This window comes from Camellia sinensis, chromosome 8 (assembly GCF_055761805.1).
Source record: "Camellia sinensis isolate YWXY chromosome 8, ASM5576180v1, whole genome shotgun sequence".
Classification (NCBI taxonomy): domain Eukaryota; kingdom Viridiplantae; phylum Streptophyta; class Magnoliopsida; order Ericales; family Theaceae; genus Camellia; species Camellia sinensis.
In genome coordinates this window covers 30,489,516-30,508,325 of record NC_138968.1, presented here as the reverse complement: position 1 = coordinate 30,508,325, position 18,810 = coordinate 30,489,516, and the positions used below count along the sequence as shown (strand labels likewise).

The window sequence follows — 18,810 nt, the reverse complement described above, 5'->3', positions numbered from 1 at the left end:
AGGTATCCAGGTGGTAATGGGGCTGGATGTAGGAGTGGGGGGCGTACTCGACAGTGAGGCATATGGAAATCCAACAAACATTGGCACCCCTTCAATCCTCAACACAATACCAACACTAACTAGCGTACACCATACCCTTCTGCCCAGCGTCCACCTACTACTACCAATGTAGGTTCCTCCACCCCATAAGACCCTCGACCTCCTCCCAGACCATATCTTGGTCACTGTCAGATTTGCAGACTCCAAGGCCATATAGCCAAGCGGTGCCCTTCCTTTTGGCTAGTCCCAGTCCAGATGTCTCCCACATCCCATATATCTCCAACTACCACTCTATGGCAACCAGAAGCCCATTTTGCCACCAATCCTTCCACCAATCCATCATGGCTTCTAGATAGCGGTACATCTCACCATGTCATTTCTGACCTCAGTAACCTCTCGTTGCATACTCCTTACGTAGGCACTGATAATATCATGATCAGAGATGGCTCCAATCTTCCCATCACTTACACCAGTTCTACCTCTTTACATATCCCTCAGAATGCATTTATATTAGACAATGTTCTCTGTGTACCCTCTATGCAAAGAATCTAATTTCTATATCTCAGTTTTGCAACTCTAACAAAGTTTCCATAGAGTTGTTACTGTTGGGGCTGAATTATTAAATACTAAGGAAAGCCAAATTTATTAGAAGGAAATCAGGCTAAACAGGATTTGGCTCTATCCAAAGGGGTCTTGAGGTCAAATATACAAATCGGCCGTGCAATCGGCCATGCAAGGACCCGAGTAGGAACTGGCATACAACCAGAAGGCCGAACAAGCAATCATGCGCTGGATTAAGAGTGGGCCCGACCCCTGGGACCAGATATTAGTAGAAATAGAGGATTATCAACCGAAGAGAGGTATGTGAGAATAAATAAAATAACTTGAGAGCATACTAACTTGTCCGTCGGAGTATTAATTCTGGCACCCCCAACCGGAGTGTTTATCCCTTTTTCAGATGGTAATAAGAGGATCAAGAATGTCTTATTGAATCTTGGAGTATTTCCAAACCACTTCTCCACACTTACCAAATTCTTTTCTTGTGAAGGAACTTCGCACCGGGACAACGCCACTGAGAGAACACACTGAAGACCGTGTTTATGAGTGGCCAACATTCTCTCCATTGATTGCTTTTTCCACAATAAAGACCACCTCCTTCGACTGGCATCATAGACTAAGACATCTTGCCTTTTTAATTCTCAAACACATTGTTTCTAGCAATAACTTAAGATTATCTTCTTCCTTATCTCATGATTTTTCTTGTAATGCTTGTCTCTGCAATAAAAGCCACAAATTGTCATTTTCCAGCTCTACAATTGTCTTTACACAGCTCCTTGACATCATATTTTCAGATATTTGGACCTTTCCAATTTTATCAACCAATGGCTTTAAACACTATGTCATCTTCATTGATCATTTCACCAAATACATTTGGTTTTATCCAATTAAACACAAATCCGAAGTCAAGGAAGTTTTTATCAGATTCAAACCTATTATAGAAAATCATTTTCATTCATCCATTAAAACTCTGTACTCTGACAATGGTGGTGAGTACATCGCTCTAGCTAATTTCCTCTCCACCCCTGGTATCTCACATCTAACCACTCCAACCCATACACCTGAACACAACGGATACTCTGATGTTAAAATTGGGTAGCCCCTTAACTGATCCCACAGAGTACCAAGTAATTGTTAGCAGCCTCCAATATCTTCTGATTACAAGGCCTGACCTTGCCTTTGCTATTAACAAGCTCTCTCAGTATATGCACACACCAACGACTGTCCACTAGAATTTTGTTAAACGTCTACTACGGTATCTCTGTGGAACTATCAATGAAGGCCTATAACTACATCGCCAGTCACCATTAAATTTGCATGCCTTTTCTAATTATGTTCATTATGACTTCCAACAGGCTTTACAAGCCTTTTCTGGTGTAGATTAGGCAGGAGACAAGGGCGATTATTCTTCAACTAGTGCCTATTTCATCTACCTTGGTTGCAATCCTAGCTCCTGGAGCTCTAAGAAGCAGCACACTGTTGCTCGCTAGTCCACTGAAGTTAAATACAGGTCAATGGCTCATGCAACAGGAGAACTCAACTAGCTTTGTTATCTTCTCACTGATCTTGGCATACAACTCCCTTGCTGTCCGATTATATATTGTGACAATGTTGGTGCCACTCAGCTTTGTTCCAATCCCCTGTTTCACTCTAGAATAAAACATGTTGGAATTGATTTTCATTTCATTCGGGATCAAGTCCAAAATGGTGTCCTTCGTGTTGCTCATGTGTCTTTCGCAGACCAACTTGCTGATGCACTCACCAAACCTCTTCCACGTGCTCGTTTTCTTGATCTCAAATCCAAGATTGGACTTCTCTCTCGAGCTCTATCTTGAGGGGGCATATTAGAGGCTTATTATAACATGTTGTAATAGCCACTGACTTGGTCAAATCAAAGATCTCATTCAAACTTGTTATCATTAGTTTTAGGAATCAATTGTTATCACATTCTTGTATTATTATCCCTTTGTTTTAGGAATTAGTTGTTATCTCATTGTATTTAATTATTGTGAATGTTAATAGAAGATATACTTTTGAGCATTCCACTGTTATTTATTGTTTTAAAAAATATATTTATAAATAATAAATCAATCATAAATATTCATGTAAGAATTAATACAAAAAGGTATACTTGTTTGGTAATATTTATTTTAATGATTTTTTTATTTATATTTATAAAAAAATTTGAAAACTCTAAACAAAACTCTATTGATGTTTGACTTCGTTTTAAAAAAATTATAACAATTTAAAAAATTTATTGAATTCTCATAAGAAAAAACAAGAAAAATGTTTTTGTTCATCCTCCCTCTCTACCTATGACCATCGTTGGCTAATCCTACCTCCAACCTCCATTTGGCAAGTATAGTCATTTTATATCTACAGGTAATGGCGTTAACGAGTTTAGTGGTATTATTGTCATTTCATATGAAATCTTTCTAGATATATTTGAACCAAAGTGGGGTAAAGTGCTCTGACCTTAAACGACAACCCTTTATTTTAAAAGTAATGCTACGTTTCATAAAAAAATAACATGCAAAGTTTCATAAAGATTCTCCACCATTGAACTAGTTTGTGGTATTTTATTGTATATTATACAATCACATACACTAATTTACAACCTATCAATCATAGAACACTACACAAAACTAAGTTTATACTATTTGCAAATTAAGATTTCAAAATTAAAATATAGTAAGCTGCTTTTCTTGTTTTGTTGCCTACCATACTAGATTATTTTTAAAAGTTTCATAAAACTTTTCTTGATATTTTTTTATGAAGCCTAACATTATGCAGATTGTTTGGGGTGATCTATTTTAGATAATCTTTTTTTTTATATCTTATTTTGGTCACATCACCTCTCTATCATTTTGCATATCTTTTTATAAAAAATTAGAGTAAATTACAAACACACTTCCTAATGTTTACTTAAATTACAAATTACCGATGTGGTTGTATAAATCATCAAGCTATTTAATAGTTTTTAATAATGTTAAAATTTTATTACAATTAATAATTCAGATAATTTTATTATTGTCTAGTGAATAGTTAGAAATTTTACTTTTTCAATTAATTTTGTTAAATAAAAAATTATAATAGGGAGGTATTTGTAAGTTTTCAAACCACAAAGGGCAATACTCAGGGGTGTATTTGTAATTTATCAAAAAAATTAAAAAAATTATTCCAATCAACCTCACATTTATTTTAAATAAAAGATAAGATCTTTTGTTTAGATTTTTCTTCGGTTGTCTCAAATTCTCTACATCACACCAGTTACATAAAATAAAGTAATTAATTAATTACGTGTTGGAGAACATAATTTAGGGCAGAAAAACCAAATGAATGGCGCAAAGATTTTGTGTGAAGAAAACGATAAACAAAGCGTTAACATCAATCTTATCTCATCACTTTCCTCCATTCAACTCAACTCCTTCATCATTCTCAAACTCAATCATGTCCCATGATCAGCAAAACCAGCCGGGCATTGTATCTTCTTCGTCATTCTCAAACTCAATCATGGCCCATGATCAGCAAAACTAGCCTGGCATTGTATCTGAAAAATCTAGAAATTCCCTAGATATTGATTTGTGATTATGTATCAATTTTAAGCAGAATATAACAATCCTAATCAAACAATCAAGACAAATCAGCACAACGATTTTAACGCGGAAAAATCACAATTGGACACCTCCAACTGTGATTAAAAAATCACGGGCAATAGCCACAAAACAATCCACTAAGAAGATTTAAAGGAATTACACAGGTATACTCTCAATTACCTAGCGAATCTACGCCTAATTGAACCAACCTCTATGTGCCTCTTCCAACCCCGTCTTCACCTCGGAATTGTCTTTACGATGAGCCATTCCAGAATCCACCGAAGCTTTAGGCTCGAATTCTTCAGAATCCACCGAAGAACAACTCTCTCTCTCTCTCTCTCTCTCTCTCTCTCTCTCTCTCTTGTGTATAACAAACAAAACCTTTAATGTACTCTCTTTAAACCATGAGTTGAATACTCAATAAAATATCAAGAAAAACTAACAAAATATCCCTAGATATAAACCTTAAGTACCAAAAAGAAGATCTGGAGGAATTAAATAGTTTTGGGAGAAAACCAACTATTTATAGAAAATCCAAAAGTAATCCTAGTTTTGGAAGAAATCCAATTACTTATAGAAATCCAAAAGTAATCCTAGTTTTAGAAGAAAATCAACTACTTAAAAAAATCCTTGTCAAATGGGATTGCCAATAATAAAACCTAACAATCTCTCCCTTTGGCAATGCCGTGACAAAACACACCTAACAAATAAAATCTTAATCACCCCAACCCATTACAACCAACAAACACAAACTTCTTTCTCAAGATTAAGATCTGTAAAATAGCTATTAGTGCCACAATCTCCAAAACAACTATTAGTCCCACAAGAGTATATGAAAAAGTAATAGACATATGACACGGTTATCTTGAAACATGAGATGGAAAACATGAGATGAAAAACATGAATAGATGAAAACTAGGACTCATGAAAAACAACTCTCAAACAACAAAAGCAAGATCATAAACCAACAAGCAATGATATGACAATGTAAATATCAGGAGCATGCAAAAAGGAAATAACAAGCAAACAGTGCATAGCAACATGCAAAACAACTAAAGCCCATCTCCCTTACAAAACAAATCAAAATGTCCATGCTAACAAACTCTTGCAAAGATAAACCAAACTCCCCTTCACGAAAAACAACCACAAACACTGAAAACAGTGAACAAGAAGAAAACAAAAAAAAATAATATGGTGGAGCAAGCAAGGAATTTCATATTTGTACCTTAAAACACACAAGATTATCCAAGAAGCACAATTACTAGTAGCACAATGTGCACAGTCTGTAGAAAATTCCTCATGAAAGAAAGTGATGCATTATGTGAAAAGCATAGATCCCATGATAAAAGTGTATGTGTGACTCATGGAATTCGACAAACACTAGATTCAATCCTAGTAGTGATCTAAAAGTTAGACCTCCGTCAAGAGAATCTAAGCACAACAAAGGAAAGTCAAACCACTAGGAATCAAGGGGTATTTGGTGAGTAAAGGCGGAGGCTCCCCCTCAATCAATGAATCCTTTATTTTTTCCTTTTTCTTTTCACATCTTTTTCTTTTCTTTCTTTTGCACATCTTTTTTTTTTTTTTTTTTTTTTTTTGTTTCTTTCTTTTGCACATTTTTTTCTTTTTTTTTTCAAAAATAAAGCAAGACAAAAAAAAAATGAACAAGCAAACATTTTTTTTTTCATTAAAAACAACACACAAAAATCCAAAAGCTAAAAAAAATAAACAAATTAGTACAAGTCAAGTTTTCTCACCCAAACTGCTTTAGTACGAACAAAGTTGTGAGAATTGCAGTTCTTGGGTGGTGTCTTGACGTTGTGGTTCCTTTCCCCTGCAATAGGAACCCGTCTCGACATGGTTTCCAACTTCCTATTCCTAGGTCTAGGCAAATACACTTTTCCATACAACTTATAACAATAAGGGCGAATATGACCATGCATACCACAATGATGACAAATAAAAACAAGGTGTACCTTCTTTTCTTTTACCTTACCAACTCTATGAAGTTTAAGAAGTCCATCCTTATGTTGAATTTTTTGTTCTCCCTTTCCTTGAGTTCTTGTATCATGAGATGTTGAAGCACTCTGTTTTTGCTCTTTGTTATCACCAAAGCCAATGCCACTCTTGTCAGAACAAATTTGTTGAGACCCAATGATATTTTCCAAAGTCTTTGATCCTCTGTTCCAAAGATCAATGCTAGCCATAGCACACTTGAGTTCTTCCTCTTTCTTGATCATTAGTTCTTCCAAAGCAACTTGAGACATCTCGAGAGTTTCAATTTTTTCTTCATATGTTGCATAGATCTGTTGTAGCTCATTCCTCTCTGTCTCACAAGTCAAGAGTTTTGCACAAAGAGCTTATCGATCATTAGCTATCTTGATGGCATCAATCCTAGCCTCGGAAATCTCATCCTTAAGTTTGACATTCTCACTTTCACATGCTTTGAGTTTTTTTGTGAGTTTGTCATTTAATTTGAATAAGTTAAGAGACTCCTTGTACAACTTTTCATAAGCTTGCTCAAGCTTTTCATCATCACTCTCCGAGGATTCGTCAAGTAGGGGTGGTCGAACCATAGAATTTCCCTCACGAATTGAATCCATTATCACAAATCATACAAGATCTCGTTCTAAAAGAATTTTTTTTTAAAAAAATAGAACGACCTGCTCTGATACCAATTGAAAAATCTAGAAATCCTCTAGATGTTGATTTGTGATTATGTATCAATTTTAAGCAGAATATAACAATCCCAATCAAACAATCAAGACAAATCAGCACAATGATTTTAATGTAGAAAAACCACAATTGGACACCTCCAACTGTGATTAAAAAACCACGGGCAACAGCCCCAAAACAATCCACTAAGAAGATTTAAAGGAATTACACAGGTATACTCTCAATTACCTAGCGAATCTACGCCTAATTGAACCAACCTCTATGTGCCTCTCCAACCCTGTCTTCACCTCGGAATTGTCTTTACGATGAGCCACTCCAGAATCCACCGAAGAACAACTCTCTCTCTCTCTCTTGTGTATAGCAAACAAAACCTTTGATGTACTTTCTTTAAACCATGAGTTGAATACTCAATAAAACATCAAAGAAAACTAATAAAATATCCCCAGATATAAACCTTAAGTATCAAAAAGAAGATTTGGAGGAATTAAATAGTTTTGGGAGAAAACCAACTATTTGTAGAAAATTCAAAAGTAATCCTAGTTTTGGAAGAAATCCAATTACTTATAGAAATCCAAAAGTAATCATAGTTTTGAAAGAAAATCAACTACTTAAAGAAATCCTTGTCAAATGGGATTGCCAATAATAAAACCTAACAGTATCCAATCCTGACGGTGTATACACGGTTGATACAATTTCCCAGCACCCCAGCCACACCCGATCGCAACACCCACTCTCCTGTTCTCTCCAAAGACCTTCCTCTAAACCCTAAAAACCAAACATGGCTCTGAATTTATCTCCCCAAACAGGCCCTTGACAAACCACCCACCACTCCCAATCTCATGCTCAACCTTCCTCTAATAGTTTATATTCATGGCGGTGGCTTTGTCTTCACGAGCGCAGCCTCAACCATAAACCATGACTTTTGTGTCAAACTCGCCGCCGACCTCTCTGCCGTAATCGTCTCTGTCGACTACCGTTTTGCTCCTGAACACCGTCTACCCCCTTCCTACGACGACGCCGTCAAGACCTTGCAGTGGCTCAAAACCACCCAAGAGCTGTGGCTAACTCAATTTTGTGATTTTTCTTGTTGTTTTGTCATGGGCACTAGTGCTGGTGCCAACATAGCCTACCATGCACGACTACGTGCAACCCAATTTATTGATGATCTTCGGCCCTTGAAAATCGAAGGGTAGATTTTGCACCACCCGTTTTTTGGTGGGTCAAAGCAGGTCGGGTCAGAGATTGGGTTGATTAAGGACCTTTTTTTGACATTATCCGGGACTGATTTTAAGTGGGAGTTGGCATTACCCATCGGTTCAGATCGTGATCATGAGTATTGCAATCCAACGGTGGGCCGTGGGTCGAGTCAACTAGAGCAGATCCGGTTGGCGGGTTGGCAGGTCTTGGTGACGGGTTGTAATGATGACCCGTTGATTGATCGTTAGATGGAGATTGCAAATATGTTGAAGGAGAAGGGTTTAAGGACAGTGACCCACTTTGGAAAGGGTCACCACGGCATTGAGCTATTTGTGGAGTCTAAAGGGAAGGATCTGTTTGTTATTCTACAAAAATTTATTACTTCATTGTGATTGGAGGGGAAGGTAGTTCATTTTACAAAAAAGATAAGTATAGAGTAATAATGATTGTACATTGTACATCCTACATAAAAACATTATAATGAAGATTGTATAATCTTTTTAAGTTTATTAATATTTACTGTCAGAAATTTATTTTTAAAACTCTTGAATCAATAGGTTGAAGTTAAATATATATACATATATATATATTTTTTAAGGCCGAAATGACATTATTTGTCTAGAAGGACACCTATATGTTCAAAGTTATCTATCTGTCTATTATATATTTGTACACGTGTTATCTATCTGTCCAATTATCTGTTAAAATGTCTCACTATTTATTTGAATGTCCGTCTTTATTTATCTATTTATTCAATGATCATTCCACAAATATAAAATATATATTTAAAAAGTTTCAAAATTATCTCATTATCAAAATTACCCTACATTTATTTATTTTTATTCCAAACTTAAAAATATTCAGTCTGGTAAAGCATCTCCAGGGTTCTTAAATGAAACTTGTTATTATAGACAATATTATCATATTTTAGTCACTCAAACAAGCTAACTATTACAATAGCCATTTCAACAAAAAAAATTCAGGGTTAGCTACATTTGAAGAGCCTTAGAAAGCTCTTTAAACGGTTTGTGTGTATAAATATGTAAAATAAAGAGTTGTGTTAGAGTATATAGATAAATAAAGAATTAGAATAAAGAATTATTATTTTTTTTTATATTTCAGTTGACAAAAGATGAAGAGTATGGTTAGAATTCCTCTACAGTCAGAATTCTTTATCATACAGTCGGCCTAAAAATTTAAACAAACTAAAAATCTCAACTTAACCCAGTTTTACGGACTTAATATTCATCGCAAGTGAAAAAATTTTAGGTTGGACTGGGTGGGCTATTGGTCCATGAAAATCTCTTATGTGGCCTGTTGCCATGATGATGTATTCTCCATAACTAGGGGCGTAAATTAGGCCCAACACATGTTGGGTTGCCTGGGTGCTCGGCAAAATTCAAGCCGGACTAGGCCGGTCTACAGGCCAAAAAAATTAAGCCAAGCCCAAACCCAAGGGGTATTCGGGTCTTGGGAGGGCTGGGCCTAGGCCTGAGTTTGGACCAGGTTTTGGAGGGCCTAAACACTTTTTTTTACTTTATTTTTAATTTTTTCTATCAAAATTTTATTCTTCTTCACTAAAAATAACACTTGGCTTTGGGTGGGCCGGGCTTACGGGCCAGGCCAGGCTTCAAAATAACGGTCTAGGCCTAAGATCCTAGACTAGGTTCGAATTCAAGCTCTGGCCTAATCGAACTAGGCCCAGCCATGTTGACACCCCTATCCACAACCATTTCTGAATAATGGAAACATGGATTTTGGGCCAAGTAGGTGGGTCTTAACTGTTTGGGCCAAACTTTGGGGTACTCTGGGCTATGGATCCATAATTTTCGAATTTGATGCCTATACAGCCTGTTGATTTTATCAAATTGTTCCTGGGTATGCTAAAGTGGATCAGAATTCTCTAGAATGGATCTCATTATAATTGTATTATTGTGGTAATTTTGAAATTTATGTGGGGTTTTAAACATCATTTCACTTCTATTTTAACTCCAACAGTGAATTATATATTTTACTGATATATCTTCTTGTTCTTAAATATATATATGTGTGCGTGCATGTGTGTGTGTGTGTGTGTGTGTGTGTGTGGGTGTTAATTTTTGACTACACAACCAAATGGAGAACTCGGTTGGAGAGCACCGACAGAATAGATTAAGCCCAACAACCTACACAAGAAGATGAGAATCCTATGGTGGTTCCTCCAATCGGGGGTACTCCGACGATCAAGTCAGTAATCAATATATCTCAAAGATAGCAAACTGTGCTTAAACTGACAAGAAAAGAACTTCGCAAATCAAAACATACCTTAGACACATGAGTGTAATAACCCGACCCTCTCATATGCTTAAATCCCTCATTAGTGGTGTGATTATATGTCTGTTTATGTGTTTAATACGAAAATCCATATGTTACTGTGTGAATTGTATGTCTATTAACTTTTATCTGTCCATTATACAAAAATTTGTTGAAATTGTGACCTTTAGACGAGAAATTGAAAGCCTTAGAGGCGCGATAACCGAAAAATGACTTTACAGTTATGATGAGCATGATTTTTAGGACATAATATGAAGTATTGTAAAAATTTGATTCGTAACGAATTAATTTGATTTATTTAGTTTAAACCTTTAGTTAAGCTTGACCCTTGGGTTAGTAGGAATAGAGGGGCCTTATGAGCCTTAGAGTTAACAATTAGACTCAACAAAAACAAAAACAAAAACAAAAATATCTCCTGGAAAAAGGAAAGAAGATAAAAGAGAGAAGAAAAGGGGTGTAGACACCCCATTTTTGACCGACCTTGAGACTCAGACGTCACCAGTTGAGCACTTGGTGATACTGCATATTGTGCTCGTTCAGAAGTTTCAGAGTCTCGGCTGCGAGCCTTGCCTCTGGACTTCCGGACTCTTTTGTGCTTTGCCTCGGTTTGCGAACCAGGCTCCGTTTTCTCTGTTTTCTCTTCCCGAAGGGAGGGAGAGGTCTCGTAGATCATCTCTCAGTGGCCGTAGGCTACGTTTCGTGGTCGTAGGCTGTTTTGCCCGTTTGGAGCCCAGTTTTCGATTTTTCGGAGCCGTTGGTCGTGTGCCTCGGTTCGGGACCGCTTAACCACCTCTGTTTTCTCCAGTTTTGGGCATGCATCTTATTTTCTCCCTTTTGAGGGACACTGTGGCTCGAGAAAGCAATTTCGTGGTTGAGCACCACTCCCGGTACTTAACAGCCAGTTTTCGGGGCCTCGGGCTGCGCGTTTCGGCCCCCGAATCTTCATTCTGCATCGGTTTGGGTTCATTTTTGGCAGGGACCTCTGTTTCATTGGTAAGAAGGTCGTAGAAGGGTGGGAGGCTAGTAATTGTTCTGTCAGCCAACTTTATCCCTTCGTCGCCCTCCGTCGCTCGATTTTCTTCACTTCAAAGCCAATGTTGAACACCCTTGGGCCATTTTCTTGAACCCTAAATCCCATATTTGTGATGTACACATTTGGAAGGCCACCAATATTTGGTGGTCGGCCAGTAATCCTTTCTGACCCTTTTGAACCCCTCCTAAAAGTGGGTTGTTCTCTCTCCTGGTTCACTTTTTCCAGTGTTTAACCACAGGGTTGTGTTGTGCACACATCAGAGGCTCTCTTTCTGTGGTGGCCAGCCACTAATTCTCATTGAACCTTTTGAACCTTGGCTGGCTGGCCATGGGAAGTAGCCGGCCAACCATGCTCCTTGCATCAAGTACAGTACAGCTGTGTATCTCTTTTCCCCCCAGATTGTGTATCCAGGGGGGTGCTTTTTTGGGGGAAAACTTGATTGTTTTCCCTCCATTTTTTCCCCCCATTTCCCCCCTTTTCTTGCCTATATAACCAGCCTCCAGCTCTGGTTTTAGGGGTTGAAAAAATTACCTAAGAGCTTTGCATACGTACACCTTCATCTCCCTCTCTTCCAAGCTCCAATCCTTCAAACCCTATACCATTTTGCACTACACCTCATAGCACCACATCCCCATCTTCCATTCCAGTAGCTAGAAGTTGTTTTCCAGAGCTAAAGAGCCACCAAACTCAAGCCAAGAGTTGCCTAAAGTTTGGTCTACAAGGGTAAGTTCAATTTTTCTCCTTTTTGTCCATATTTTGCATGCTTTCTAAGTCACATTTTCTTGCTGTTTTGAGCTCCAACCCTAACTGGAACTGGGCTTATTTTGAGCTATTTTTCATGTTTGTTTAAGGGCATTTACCTGTTTGAGGTCTCCTTGTTACACTTGCTTCATTATCTCCCTTGTATGCCATCTTCTTGGGTAGTATTTTTGGCCTATGTATAAACTGTTTTGAGCTCTGTCATGAACTGAAAAGTAGCTTATTTTGAGCCCTTATTCAAAATTATTAAAGGGCTCATTGCTGTTTGAGGCTTTCATTTATCAGTTGCCTTTATATCTCTCTTTTGGCTCCATTTTTGCATGATTTGTTAGCCTCTTATGCTTCTGTTTTTGAGCTTTGGTCTGAACTAAAAATGGCCTTATTTTGACCCCATATTCATGTTTCATTTGGTGTCTTTCACTGTTTGAGGCATCCTTTATATACTTTGTGTTATATCTCTCTTTTTGGACATATTTTCCATAGCATTTTGAGCATGCTTGTGTACTGTTTTTGGCTCGGTCATAAACTATAAAACATCATATTTTGGGCTTCTCTTCAACATTGTGGAAGGGCCCTCATCTGTTTGAGGCCCGCAGCCGTGGCTTGCTTCTTTATCTCACATTTAGGGCCATTTTTGCATGCTAGTTTTGCCCTCTTTGTGTTTGCTTTTTGGCCTTGCTTAAAACTGTAAACATTCTTTTTTTGGGGCTGCCTTGAATCTGTCTTCACATGTTATGATCAAATAATGCATGCTTGATGTAGCTACAATTCATTTCATGTGCTTAATCTTGCATTTCGGGACCATTTCATGCATCGGGTGCCATATTCCTATGATTCGGGGCTGTTTTGGGTCATGTTTTACTGCTGAAACTTGCATGTTTGTATGCCATTTTCCATGCCATGCCATGTCTTGTTAGAGTGGCATTTTGTGCCTTAGGATCGGTCCTCGGTTTGCGTGCATGCGTGCGCGCATCTCGAGTTGTCTCATTTTCATCGCATGGCTACTTATGTGAGTGTGGCTGAGGTCCACTCATGTTGTTGTAAGTCCATTGTGCATTGTGTATGCCATTTCATTTCATAGCATTGCGTATGATAGGTTGTATGTTAGCGCATTGTGTATGCCATGTTATCTCGTGCATCGTGCATTTCATTTCATAGCATTTTGCATGCTAGGTTGTATATTAGTTGCATTTTATGCATATCATGCATATTGCATCGTGCTTGGGATAGGAGTTAGCCCGAGCACGGGAAACGAGGGACGTTTCGTACTTCGAGTGACGGAACGTGTCTTAATTCCCAGTCACCGACACTTCGGATCATCCATGATGGAGTTAGGTTTTAGTTGAGTTTTCATGTGCATTCATTCTATATTGAGTAATGAAAATTGACTCCTCGGCCATCATGCATCGAGATGCGTGATTGGTGGCACGAGGATCGAGGCATGCATACATTTGTGAAAATACATTGCCATGCCCTTTTCCTGTTCTCTGTTGCAGCAAATCAAGAATCAGTAGTCTTCTGGGGCTTGGCACGCTTTCCAAGAATAAATTGCAAACAGAGGCTAATCGGGGCATCGCCGTGGATTTCCGCGCAAGGCAGCCTAGACATGCATCGTCCATCATCTGAAGAAGAGTTAAGGCAGTCCCTGGCTTGCATGCCAGTTTATTATTTTTCTTAGTTAATTTGTAAATTAATTAGGAATCTGTATTATTTGGACTGTACTATTTATTCAGACCCTCTGCGGGAGGGCGTAATTGTAATAAGTGTGCGTGCGTGTGATGTATGTCTTCCAACCCCACGTCTTTCTTCCCTTTTATTTACCTGCTTATGATGGTTAGATTAGGGCATGTTTAAATTAGCATACAGTATGACAGCATGTTTGCATCATTCATCTGTTTTGCATGCACCGGGCTCGGCGCATCATACTAACTGCATTTGTATTTCAATTTCAAAGTTGAATACTTGTTAGCTGTTGCATCTCATATGCCATGTTTAGAATAGCCGAGCCTGCTATAGTTGCATTTTGCATGTGTTGCATTAGGCATTTCTGTATAATTAGGATCATGCATGGATTTCTAATTAGCTTCTGTCTTGGCTTGGAGTACTCGGTGAGTTTTATGCTTTAACATCCTTGCATGCGTGTGAGTGCTGCCATAAATAGCATGCTTACCATGAGGCTATATGCTTATGTGATATAACTGCCTGAATGCCTGTGGGTGAAGGTTGGGTTATTTGGATTGGAACAAATCATCAACTGTGAGTTTTAAGCCCACTAGATAGTGGCAAAACATCTTTTCTTAAACCCACCTGAGGGTGGCAAAATCTGCATCTTTAAGCCTACTTGCGAGTAGCAAACCATCTTTCAAAAACAAACATGAAATGTTTTGTTCCAATTCAGGCGACCCGGTCTATACTTGTATGCTGTGCGCATCACATAGTAAATCTAGGCTAATAACCAGAATAAGAACACACAATGTTTTTCAAAACCAGATATCATGGTTAGTAGAGGCCGATCTTTGATCGGGCGAGCGGGGCTGCTCACGAAGTGACCTTCCCCAATCGTACCCAAGTTCCCGAGCTGAGGCAACTTTGGTGATGACAGACACATTGTCACGACCCGAACCCGCCCCCATGGGTTAAGGACGTAACCGGCCAGCAATCCTAAGATTACCTACGGCCTCAAACCAAAACAGACTTAACACATCAGAGTAAAGGGGCCAAAAAGGAAGCAAAATTTAAAACTTTGTCCATAGAGCTGTGCTTACATGGCACATCAAAACAAACTATACATATGCACGTTAATAACTCACAACAGAAACATAGCGACATAGGTTCTGTACAGACAGGATCATCCAAAACTAAGTCAACCCATAAAAACTATAAGCAGACATATACAAAACTTCGCCAACCTGACAAAATGTAAATACATAACAAAAGGGCGAAGACGGGTCTCGTGCGTGAGACACAAGGGCTGACTCTCTCGAAACCTTAGTTGTTCCATACAGAATTCACTGAGACTGGGTCTGGACTTCTCTTGGCTCACCTACAAACACATGAATGAGCGTGAGCGATAGCCCAGTGAATAATATCAAATCAAATACAGAAGTTACATAACAATGTAGAACAACATGTTCCAAACGGCCTTAGGCCCAATTCATATTTCCATTTAATAGATATATAACTATACGAGATTCAAATCAAGTGACTGTAGTTCCAAACATTCTGGCCTTTGGCCAATTCAGATTTCCATTCATGTCAAAACGGCCTTCGGCCCGTTCATTTACGTCAAAACGGCCTTCGGCCCATTCATTTCTATCAAAACGACCTTCGGTCCATTCATTTACGTCAAAACGGCCTTCGGCCCACTCATTCATGTCAAAACGACCTTCGGTCCTCTCATTCCTATCAGAACGACCTTCGGTCCATACATTTCTCTCAAAACGGCCTTCGGCCCACTCATTCATGTCAAAACGACCTTCGGTCCACTCATTTCTATCAAAACGACCTTTGGTCCGTTTATGTTTATCAGAACGACCTTTGGTCCATTTATGTTCATCAAAACGACCTTTGGTCCATTTATGTTTATCAGAACGACCTTTGGCCCATTTATGTTTATCAAAACGACCTTGGGTCCATTTATGTTTATTCGTATCAGACTTACGTCCATAATCCCAATTTAGCAATTCATAAAGCGTATAAGGGAATAGACAATTGGACATTCACAAGCATTCAAATATCGATATTACTCACAGTGATCGGCTTGTGGATTCGCCCTGGAGCTTGACCCTACACATTCCATGAACACAAAAGGGTCATTAACCATTTAATCCGTTCCTTAATTCACATACTCCTCTTTAGGCTTTATTCTTATCTTATCAACTCATTTACAATGCTTAACATATGCCTAAGAGTGCTTATAAGTGAAAGAGAACGGGAAACGAAACACAGAATGCATGAACAAAATTTCAGAAAACAGGGTACCCGCTCGAGCGTGTACTTACCCGCTCGAGCGGACCCTTAAGGCCTGCAAAAGTACTGGTTGCATGAAAAATGCGCTCGAGCGTGGAATAGAGCGCTCGAGCTGAAGGCCTGTCTACAAAACTCCTCGCTCGAGCGTGAGGTTTCCCGCTCGAGCGGACATCCAACTCTGCAAAAGTGCTGGGAGCACGATTTTCCCGCTCGAGCGGCCATTACCCCGCTCGAGCGGACATCAAAATTCTGGGTTTCCCAGATCGTGTTCTTGAGCTCCAAATCGGTTTTCCAGCTACATTACTTGCATGCAATGGCTCAAATTACACATTTACACATGCTAACATGCTACTAATACAGAATTACAACATCAGGAAGCTCAATTTCATGATTTATCTACATGCATGTCCCATAATATCTCAAACCCATCATCAACATGCTCAAATTCAAACATTCAAGACTTATACTCCCATGATTTGTACATGCATGTGGGAGATGCTCATCATTCTCAACTTAGATAACACAAATGGTGATCAAAACATGAGTTTCCTTTAACATTTCACATGGACTACACACATTTGTGCTCAAACATGCAATTTCAAAGTAATTTCTTACATGCATGCACATATTAAGCTTCAATTCAATAATTCCAACACAATTTCATTTCAATCTTATTCTTGATCACCAAATTAGCTTGAACACACAAAATTACGAACTATAATCCAAGAATTACTCACCTAGAAGCTTTGATCTTCTAAGCTCTAGTCAATTCTTGAGCTAAATCCCCAAAATTTCCAAGCTTTAAGCCAAATTGCACAATTTCTCTCCCTTTCTCTCACTAAGGCCGGCCCTCACTCTCTCACAATTGAATCCCTCATATTCTTGAGTTCATAAGAGTTAAAGGGGAGTGTAATGCTATCATACAATAAGCCCCACTAACAAATATTTATATATAAAATAATGGGGTACTTAATTTATCAATTTAATCAGTTTAAATTGACCAGAATCAATTTTAAATTAAATTTCACCGTAGGCTCTAAAAATTATGCCAATCACAATGGCGTAATCAATTTCGGGTTCTGTGGCCGATAAGGCCCTCAATTTAATTTCCAGAGCAGATTATTCAAACAGATATTCCTACGGTGAACAGGTAGAATTCCAAAGTCGCATATATTCACATAATGGCACACAAAAAAAATCATATCAAAACATATAGTCACATACGTATTAGGGACCAATTAGCATATTACGGAACAGGGGTGTTACAGTCTTCCCCCCTTTAGGAAGTTTGGTCCTCCAAACTTATTTTACCTTTAGTCGAAACAATTCGGAACACTTTTCATTCAACGGCTCCAATCATTCTTAATAGTCATTCACTTAGTCTCAAAATAAAGCAATGCTCTATTCTCAATCAGTCATAGATTTACCTTTTTCCGCCATACAAGGCTTGTACGGTGCCATGCCAAAACTAGAGTGAGAGCTGTTGTTGGAAGCAAAGTTTGCCAACGATGTATAAATCTTTCCAACTCCCCTGAAAAATCTAATGCATATCTTTGGAGCATTCCTCCCAAAACTCTAACAGTTCTTCCTGATCGTACATCAACTTGCGGATAGAAAACAGCGCCGAATCATAATTCAGTTTAGTATCAAATTCATAATTTGTCCAGATCATATGCAGAAATCATAAGTCATGATTAAGTTTACGTGATACATCCATTAGCATTACCAGAACAGAACGGAACAGAATAGAACAGAACATATACACGTGAGGTTACGAATAACCAGTTCCATAAGGGAACCTCTGGATCCGGGTAACATAACAGAACAGAAGCTGAGCCCCCATTGCCCCTTGAAGGCTTTTCAAAATTCAAACACATTTAGAATTTCTGTCTAAACAATAGATACTGGGACTCCATGTCAATGAGCGATCTTATCGATGTAAACAGTGGCTAGTCTACAAGCATCATACAAAATTTTATAGGGAGAAATGGGCAACTTCAATAATTTTACCTACAGTAGCCCAAACGGGACTTATACCTTGGGTGCTCAAGGTAGCCCCACAACGAAATTCGTAGCCACATATTCCCATTTCCAATTCCAAAATGGAGAGAGGTTGAAGTAGTCCCGCCACTATCTGAAATTCAACTTCGACCTGTTGGCACCGAAAAATATTTAGACATATTCACCAACTGCTCTCTTCAAGGTAGGTCACCAACATATTTATTTCAATGTCGGCTAACTTTATCATAGAAGTTCGGTCTATTCCGTGTCACAAAAGTTCAATTCATTCTTCAATAATTCCCCAATTCATGATCTGATTCGGTATTTAGTCCAGTGGCTCATCACAATTATCCAAGGTCAATTAAAAGTCTTTAGGAATATAAGGTGGATCCAAAAACTGATTCCCGAAACAACGAAGGTAACATCGAAGTATTTACCCACACAATACACATAGTCCAGACATCCCCATAATACTGATTGTAAAGTACAATAACATCGAAGCAGGCAATTTCTGACATAATACACGTGTTCTCAATTCATTCAACAGTTTACAGTTCACAATTCAGTCCAATATTCAATTCCCTGTTCTATCTAGTCTTTCCACATTATCTGATAGTCATCAAAAGCATAAGGCAATTCATATATAAACCTCCATAATGGCAAGGGTAG

General features: G+C 38.3%; 1 pseudogene; it reads left to right on the top strand.

Moving 5' to 3' along the window:
• Positions 1 to 823: 823 nt before the first annotated feature.
• On the top strand, positions 824 to 8,458 carry LOC145797657 (carboxylesterase 1 pseudogene; annotated as a pseudogene).
• Positions 8,459 to 18,810: the final 10,352 nt, after the last annotated feature.